At 52.8% G+C, this 7,333-nt stretch overlaps 1 pseudogene; it reads left to right on the forward strand.

The window, feature by feature from the left end:
* Positions 1-5,774: 5,774 nt before the first annotated feature.
* Positions 5,775-6,771, forward strand: LOC135966378 (uncharacterized; annotated as a pseudogene).
* Positions 6,772-7,333: the final 562 nt, after the last annotated feature.

Here is a 7,333-nt window from a genome sequence, read left to right on the forward strand (position 1 = left end):
ATACCCAGTCCCTCACATTCTTCACTTGGCATCCCCCTGCCTGATTCTCCCAACTCAGCCCCTGCCAGGTTTCTCCAGGGGCTGTGGGCCCTGGGATGGAATCAAAGGCGGCAGCAACTGTGCTGCCTGCCTCTGCCTGAAGTCGGGGATCCCTGGCCGCTACTGGCATCTGGTGGGCAGGGTAGGTGGGGAGGTCAAGGGTCAGCTTTTCCACTCCCCAGCCTGCACTGCCTAAGTCACCAGGTATAACTGGGCTGGAGGCTGATCTGTGTCCTCCACAGTCACTTGATGCATTACATTGAAGCCAATCCTTGTGTAAATGACAAGACCTGTTGTTACTGCCCAAATCAAACCAGAACCTAAAGACTGTTGCACTTGGGTCCAGAGCCTGGGGCTGAGGCTGCCATGACCACTCTGTTCTCTTCCTTCTGTTGCACTTGGGCCCAGAGCCTGGGGCTGAGGCTGCCATGACCACCCTGTTCTCTTCCTTCTGGGGTCCCCAGGAAGCTCCCAGGACTGAATGATCCCCACAAAACACAGTGGCCAGTATGGGAGGGCTGGAGGTCAACTCCCCCACCCTGCCCCTACCACCACAACCAAGAGGCCCCCATGGAGGTTGGCCCCGAGCTGTGGGTCCCTGTGGGATGCGGGCTCCCACGGATACTTCAGGGGATGAGCAGGGGTCCTTCTGGCTGACGGGAGCCTGGTGGGCACAGGGTGTGTGGGGTCTGTGTAGGTGGGTTGGACAGCACTGGGTCTAGCCAGGGAACCAGGGACTGGTGTGACCAAAGTGGGCAGCAATATGTTGCCAGAACCAAAACTACAGTGCAACCAGCCCAGCTGGTAGGGAGAAGGAGGCCTGCCTAGCAGGACCATCCACCCCTATCCCGGTCCCAAGCCCAGACTGCCTGCCTGTACTGGACATTGCCTGGTCCGGGAGGCCTGGGCATGATGGTCAGGTGGTGTGTCCCTGGGTTCCAGGCCTTGGTGGTCCCTTGGGAGCTGAGCATCCTCTCGGCAGGAGGAAGGCTTGCGGTCCACTGTTTGCATCTGCCCCTGGGGGTTTGCCCCCGCCCCAACTTCTCAGCCCATACGGGGATGTGGCCAGGGCTCCTCACCTGCTCTGTGGCTCCAGTTCTGATTAGCTCACTTGGTGACTCTGACAACTTCCTCCCCAAAGTTTGGGTCCTCATCTGTGGGAATGGGGTGTCCCAGGGACCCTGCAGGCAGGAACCCACCCCCAGCTCCTCTGGTGGGCCCTCCTGGGCTTTCTTACCTACTGGCTTGTGAGACCCAGTTGGCCAAACTTGGTGTCCTATTTTTATTTTGGCCTTTTTCTTAGTGTGTGTTTTCTGTAACTACTGCTGTGTAGAACCTCTATATGAGTTTTAGGTAGAGAATCTTGCCCACCCAGAGGTCCGCCACCCCAGAGAGCCTCCATTCAGCACCCCCGGGCTGGTCCTGCCTGTGCTCCGCTTGGTGTGAATGTTGAGTGTGACCGATCCACACGGCTGCTTGACCCTGCATCTCCTTCCTTCTTGTTCCTGAGGCCAATTCTGTTCTCTCTTTCTCTACCTGAACTGCACTTGAAGCCAAGATGAAGGATGAGAAGTGGTTGCTAAGAAGGACCCCTCCTGCAGCGAATCCGCTGTGAGGAGGCTGCACTGGCCCACCCTGTCCTTTCCTTCTCTAAGCTCATTCCAGAGGTCGGCAAGGGGCAGCCTGTCCCTCCCTGCCTGCTCTTGTGGCCCGTAAATCAAGAATGGATTTTACATTTCCAAATGGTTGAACAAATAAAAAAATAACACTTCATGACAGTGAGACGTTTCCATGTCCATAAGTAAAGTTTTATGGGGGTGCAGTCATGCCCATCTCTTCACAGGCCACCTGCAGAAGCTGCTGTCATGCAGCCAGGGCAGAGTTGCATCCTTGAGGCAAAGATCACTTGGCAAAGCTGAAAATACTGACTCCCAGCTCTTTAGGGAAACAGTTTCCAGTCCCTGGTTTAAGGGCTGTGTGGCAGGACCCCAGGATCTTGGTCAGATTGTTCCTCACTCAGGGCCTGCTGTGGCCTTCGCTAGTATGTCTGCAAAGTTTGAGTGCTATGGTGCCTCTCATGGGGGCATTGAGCTCTTTCGTGCTAGATTTCAGGGTATCTGCCTCATGGTCATCTGTCTCACCAACAGAGACCCTGTGGCCAGATTGAAACAAGCAGGAACTGTTGGTCTTTGGCAGCAGGGATACCTTAGAGCTGAGCTGACACCCACCCTGAGGTGGTCCCATGACACCCACTGTCTGGGTCAAGGTTGGGGCAGGGCTGGTGTCCTGAACTGCCGTGCGATGTAGATCATAATAGCCAGCGGGGGAGAGGGGGCTATTACTCCCCACATCGCGGAGGGTGCCTCACTCCCCTGCGATGGGGATCTTAATAGCCAATTAATCCCCACCGCAATGTGTGTCCATTATTAGTAGTCTCTTTTTTTCAGGATATTAGGAACAATTTCACAGGTTGTGTGTACACAGCCTGCGATTGGAGAATGATTACCACAATTTGCACCTCTGGATATTAGGAACCATATCACACAATGGGTATACACTTTTTGGGAGATTTGGGATAATGTCATCCTGTGTTTCCCTGAATATTCGGAGACATATCACAGGGCGGCTGTACACCCACTACTCTCTTGGCAGGAACATCATAGTTTACCTACTGGAAATTAGGAGCAATATCACAGACTGGCTTTCAAGCCACTGTCGTATGGGAACTTAAATCATGCTCTCCCCCACAAGTTATGAGGAACAATATCACAGGGGGTGTGCACCTTCTCCAGCAGTGGGAGTAGCATCACCATCTCTTCCTTTAGATGACAGGAACAATATCACAGGGTGGGTGTACACCCTGTGTGTTTTTGGAAGCAATGTCATTCTCTCTTCTTCTAGGTTTTACGATTAATATCACAGGCTGGGTATATACCCCTTGTTGTATTGGATGGAATCTCATCCTCTTTCAACCTGTATCTTTAGAACAATATCCCATGGGGACTGTCCATCCCTTCAATATTGGTACTAATATCATCATCTCCTTTGCTGGATATAAGAAACAATATCACAGGAGGGGTGTACACCCCTTGCAATACTGGTAATAATATCCCTCTCCCCTGTGGTTATTAAGGACAAAATCCCAGGGTGGCTGTAAGGTTCCTACTTTACTGGGAGTAATGTCATCCACTCACCCCCTGGATAAGAGGAACCATATCACTGAAGAGGTGTCCACCCCCTTCGATATTGTCAGTCGTGTCATCTTCTTCCCGCCTGGATATTAGGAATGATACCCCAGGGTTGGGGGCGGTGTACACCCACTGTGGTATCGAAAGTAAAATCAGCCTCTTTCCCACTGGATATTAAGAACTATATCAATGGTGTGTGTGCACCTTCTGGGATATTGGGAGTACTATCAGCCTCCACCCCGCTGCATATTAAGACCAATATTCGGGGGGCAGGGTGGTTACAGCCCCCGCAATATTGAAAGTAATATTATTCTCTTTCCCCTGTACATTAGGGACTACATCACAGGAGTCTGTACACCTTCTGCGATATTGGGATTAATGTTATCTTCTCCCCCACTGAATATCAAAAACAATATAACAGAAGGGTGTACACTCCCTGCGATATGGCCAGTAATATCATCGTCTCTACCTTTGGATAGGAGGAACAACATCACAGAGGGTGTGTACACTGCCCTGCAATATTGGGTATAATGTTATCCTCTCTTTCCCTGGATATTAGGAACGATATCCCTGGTGGTGGGGGGTGGATTACATTAAGAACAATATCACTGGGTGGGTGTACACCCCCTGCGATATTGGGTGTAGCATCATCCTCTCTTCCGTAGGATATTAAGAACAATATCACAGGGCAGATGTAGAGCCACGGCCCCTGCGTGATTGGGAGCAATAGCATCTTCTCCCCCTCTCTATATAAGGAACAATATCCCAGGGTGGGTGTACATCCCCTGCGATATTGGGTGTGATGTCATCGTCTCCCAACGTGGATATTGGGCATAGTGTCACAGGGGGGTGTATGCCTTCTTCGATATTGGGAGCAATATCATCCTCTCCCCTCAGGGTTGTAGGCAAAATATCGAAAGGGTTTTACAACTCGTGTGATATGGGCAGTAATATCATCCTCTCCCCACTTAGATGTTAGGAGCTGCATCACAGGCGGCTGTACACTTCTTGTGATATTGGGAGTCATATCATCCTCTCCCATCATGGATATTAAGAACAATATTACAAAGGAGGTGTACACCCCCTGCCATATTGAGAGAAATATTATGTTCTCCCCTTCGGGATATCAGGAACAATATCGCAGGAGGTGTGTACAACCACTGCGATATTGGGAGTAATATCATCCTCTCCCCCTGAATATAAGAAACAATATCACAGGAGGATGTACACCCCCTGTGATACTGGCAGTCATATCATTTTCTCTCCCTCTGGATATTTGGAACAATATCACAGTGGGTGTGTACACCCCCTGCGATATTACCACTAGTATCATCGTCTCCCTCCCAGGATATAGGGAAGAATATCACAAGAGGCTGTACACCCCCTGCAATATTGGGAGTAATATCTTCCTCTACCCCGCTGGCTATTAGGAACAATGTCACAGAAAGGGTGTACACCCCCTGCTCTATTGGGAGTGATATCGTCCTCTCCTTGCCTGGATATTAGGAACCATATCACTAGGGAGTGTACACCTCTCACAATAATGAGACTAATATCACCCTCTCTCCCCATGCATATTAGGAATCGTATCACAGGGGTGGTGTACACCCCCTGCGAAATCGGAAGAAATATCATCCTCTCCACCTTTGGAACACTTTTTAACAGAGTTTTGTATGTGGGGAGGACTCGAGTGATTAATCGAATGTTTCATCAGGTGCGGTTCTTCTGTTTCCCAGTTTTGACACAACATTTGGAAAATTTCCAGAGACACCTGTGGTCAGCCTCACGGTTTCACTCTGTCACTTTCTAATGCAGTATTCTTTGGGAGTCTTTTAAATTAAGCGCTGTCATTTAAAAATAAGTTTTATAATATGCAGTTTCAGGTTAATTCTTTACCTTTGTGTCTCAGGCAGTGGCTCCCCACCTGTGAGTAGCCAGAAAGGTTCACGCAGTTTTCCAGGGTGACCTTTGCATTTCCTGGAACTATTAAGAGCTCGTTCCTGCTTCCGCCGCGATTGACACGCAGTGCGCGTGAGGCCGTGCGTGGCTTAGCGTCTTCTGCAGGCTTAGAGGTCACTTTCTGTTCTTCCCCAAGCCTGCTCTGCTGTGCCAAGTGTTCACTGCGGGCGACGGTCCCACTGTCTGGCACAGGCCACCGAGACCACAGGGCAGACTCCACGTAGCGGAGCCTGCAGAATGGCAGAGCCCAGCCTCCTTGCCGCCCTTCACAGGGAGCAGAAAGCACAAGCCTGTGATCAGAGCTGTGGTAGCCCAGAAAGCCTCCGAACAGGTTTAATTGAGGAATCGGCTCCGACCAACTGCCCATGTTTAGGATGTGTCTGAGTTTTTGTGATTTTTCCTGCACTGAAGCTACTGGGCTGGCTCTGAGTCACTGTCATGGGACTTCACGTTGCCCCGACAGGAAGCCGCGGGGGAGGAGGTCTGCACAGAGGCTTGCCACCATGATAATGAAGGGCTTGTTGCCTCTTGGGACAGCGAGTTCAAGCTCTTTGTAATTGTCAGTGTAAACAGTGACCTGCTGAGGACATGGCTGTAATTCAGGGTGGCATGTTTGATTGTCATCGTTGGTATCAGGTACCTGCCTCTAAAGTGACGGTACCCATAGTGCGGCTTCAGGAGGGCAGCTCCTGCCAAACACACGTGCTCCTGGGCCCCTGCAGTCAAGGTCTTGCTGCCAGCCAGGCCTGCTACTGTGGGTGCAGTGGTATCTTCAGGGCACTGAGTGCCTCCCTCATTTGCTTGTGGGGCCCAGCCCTCCATCCCTCCCGGTCAACAGTGCAGCTCCTCCCTGGGTTCTCCCAGCCCCATGCACACCTCCGTCTTCACAGCTTCCCTAGTTTTCTCGTGGGCGCCATAGGTGGGTGCCTGGGCAGGGTTCGTGTGTTAGTTGAGTTCTCTCCAGCCTTCCCTGGCTCGTGGTTCAACAGGTCCTTTCAGATGAGTCAGCCAGCTGTGTGCCTGCATGTTCAGGATACTTGTCAGGGGCTCCCTCAGGTCAGAGCAAGACCCAAGCTCACCTCCTCCAGGGGACTTTGGAGCCCGCCCTGGAGAGACACCAGCCATGTCCAGAGGGGCCGCCCAGGTCCCCGCGGGCTGGTGGGAGTGACTTCTGAGCCACTCGAGGCCCCACTTTGTGTTCCTACACCCCACAAAGACACTTAAAGCGCCATGTTCTGGTGCCGTGTGCCTCTCCAGTGTGGCACACAAGCCTGGACGGGGATCTGAGCGGGCGCTGCCTTCCTCAGGCTGCGCTTGTGTTTTGGGGCTCCTGGAGCACTCGTGGCTGTGATTCCCGCCGCTGTCTGGGCTCCCCTAGACGGTCTCACCCGCAGCCTGAGGGCCACATCAGCAGCCACCGAGGAGCCGGCAGGTCCGGCGTTGGTCCCACTCAGTCCTTCTCGACTTTGGTGACAGAGGAGACAGCAAAACTTCAGCTGGGAGCCCCAGGCCTTCTCTGCTTGGGGCCCTGGGACTGAGATAGCACAGATCCTGCCATCCACTGCTGGGGGCCCTGCTGTGCGCCTCCTTCCTCTGGTCAGGGGCCGCGCCCTTGAGCTGGGCAGCTCCAGGTCCTCACACTCAGGGGCTCGGGGCGGGTCCTGGCTGCAGAGAGAAAGAGAAGGGCGGCGTTTTGAGCCCAAGTGTGTTGGCTTCATCTTCTGCCTCTTGTCCCTAAATGCATTTGCAAAGTTTTCCAGATGAAAACTCAGACGGGATTTTTAATGACTGGAATCTGTGAATTCCATGGAAGCCAAGTCTGTCCACCTCTTTCACCCACCTCACTTCTCCCCATTGGGGCTGATTTTGGCAGTGTTCATAGGGGCATGGACGAAAGGGGTGGTGGCCAGCCCTCAGCCCTGCGTCCCTCCCCTCCTCCCCTCAGCGCCACAGCATTTCAGTGTCATCCCCTTCCCTGTAGGCGTCCTCATGAAAACCAAGTGCAGCTGGAGGGAGATGCCTGTGCCCGCTCCCGTGACCTTCCCGGCCAGCCCGGCTGCAGTGGCCCCTCAGCAAGCATCTGCCTGGTGCTGCCTCCGTGCCCCTCCCATCACCTGACGCTCCTGCTCCCGAATCTTCACACGTGT

This window comes from Macaca fascicularis, chromosome 11 (assembly GCF_037993035.2).
Source record: "Macaca fascicularis isolate 582-1 chromosome 11, T2T-MFA8v1.1".
NCBI classification, from domain to species: domain Eukaryota; kingdom Metazoa; phylum Chordata; class Mammalia; order Primates; family Cercopithecidae; genus Macaca; species Macaca fascicularis.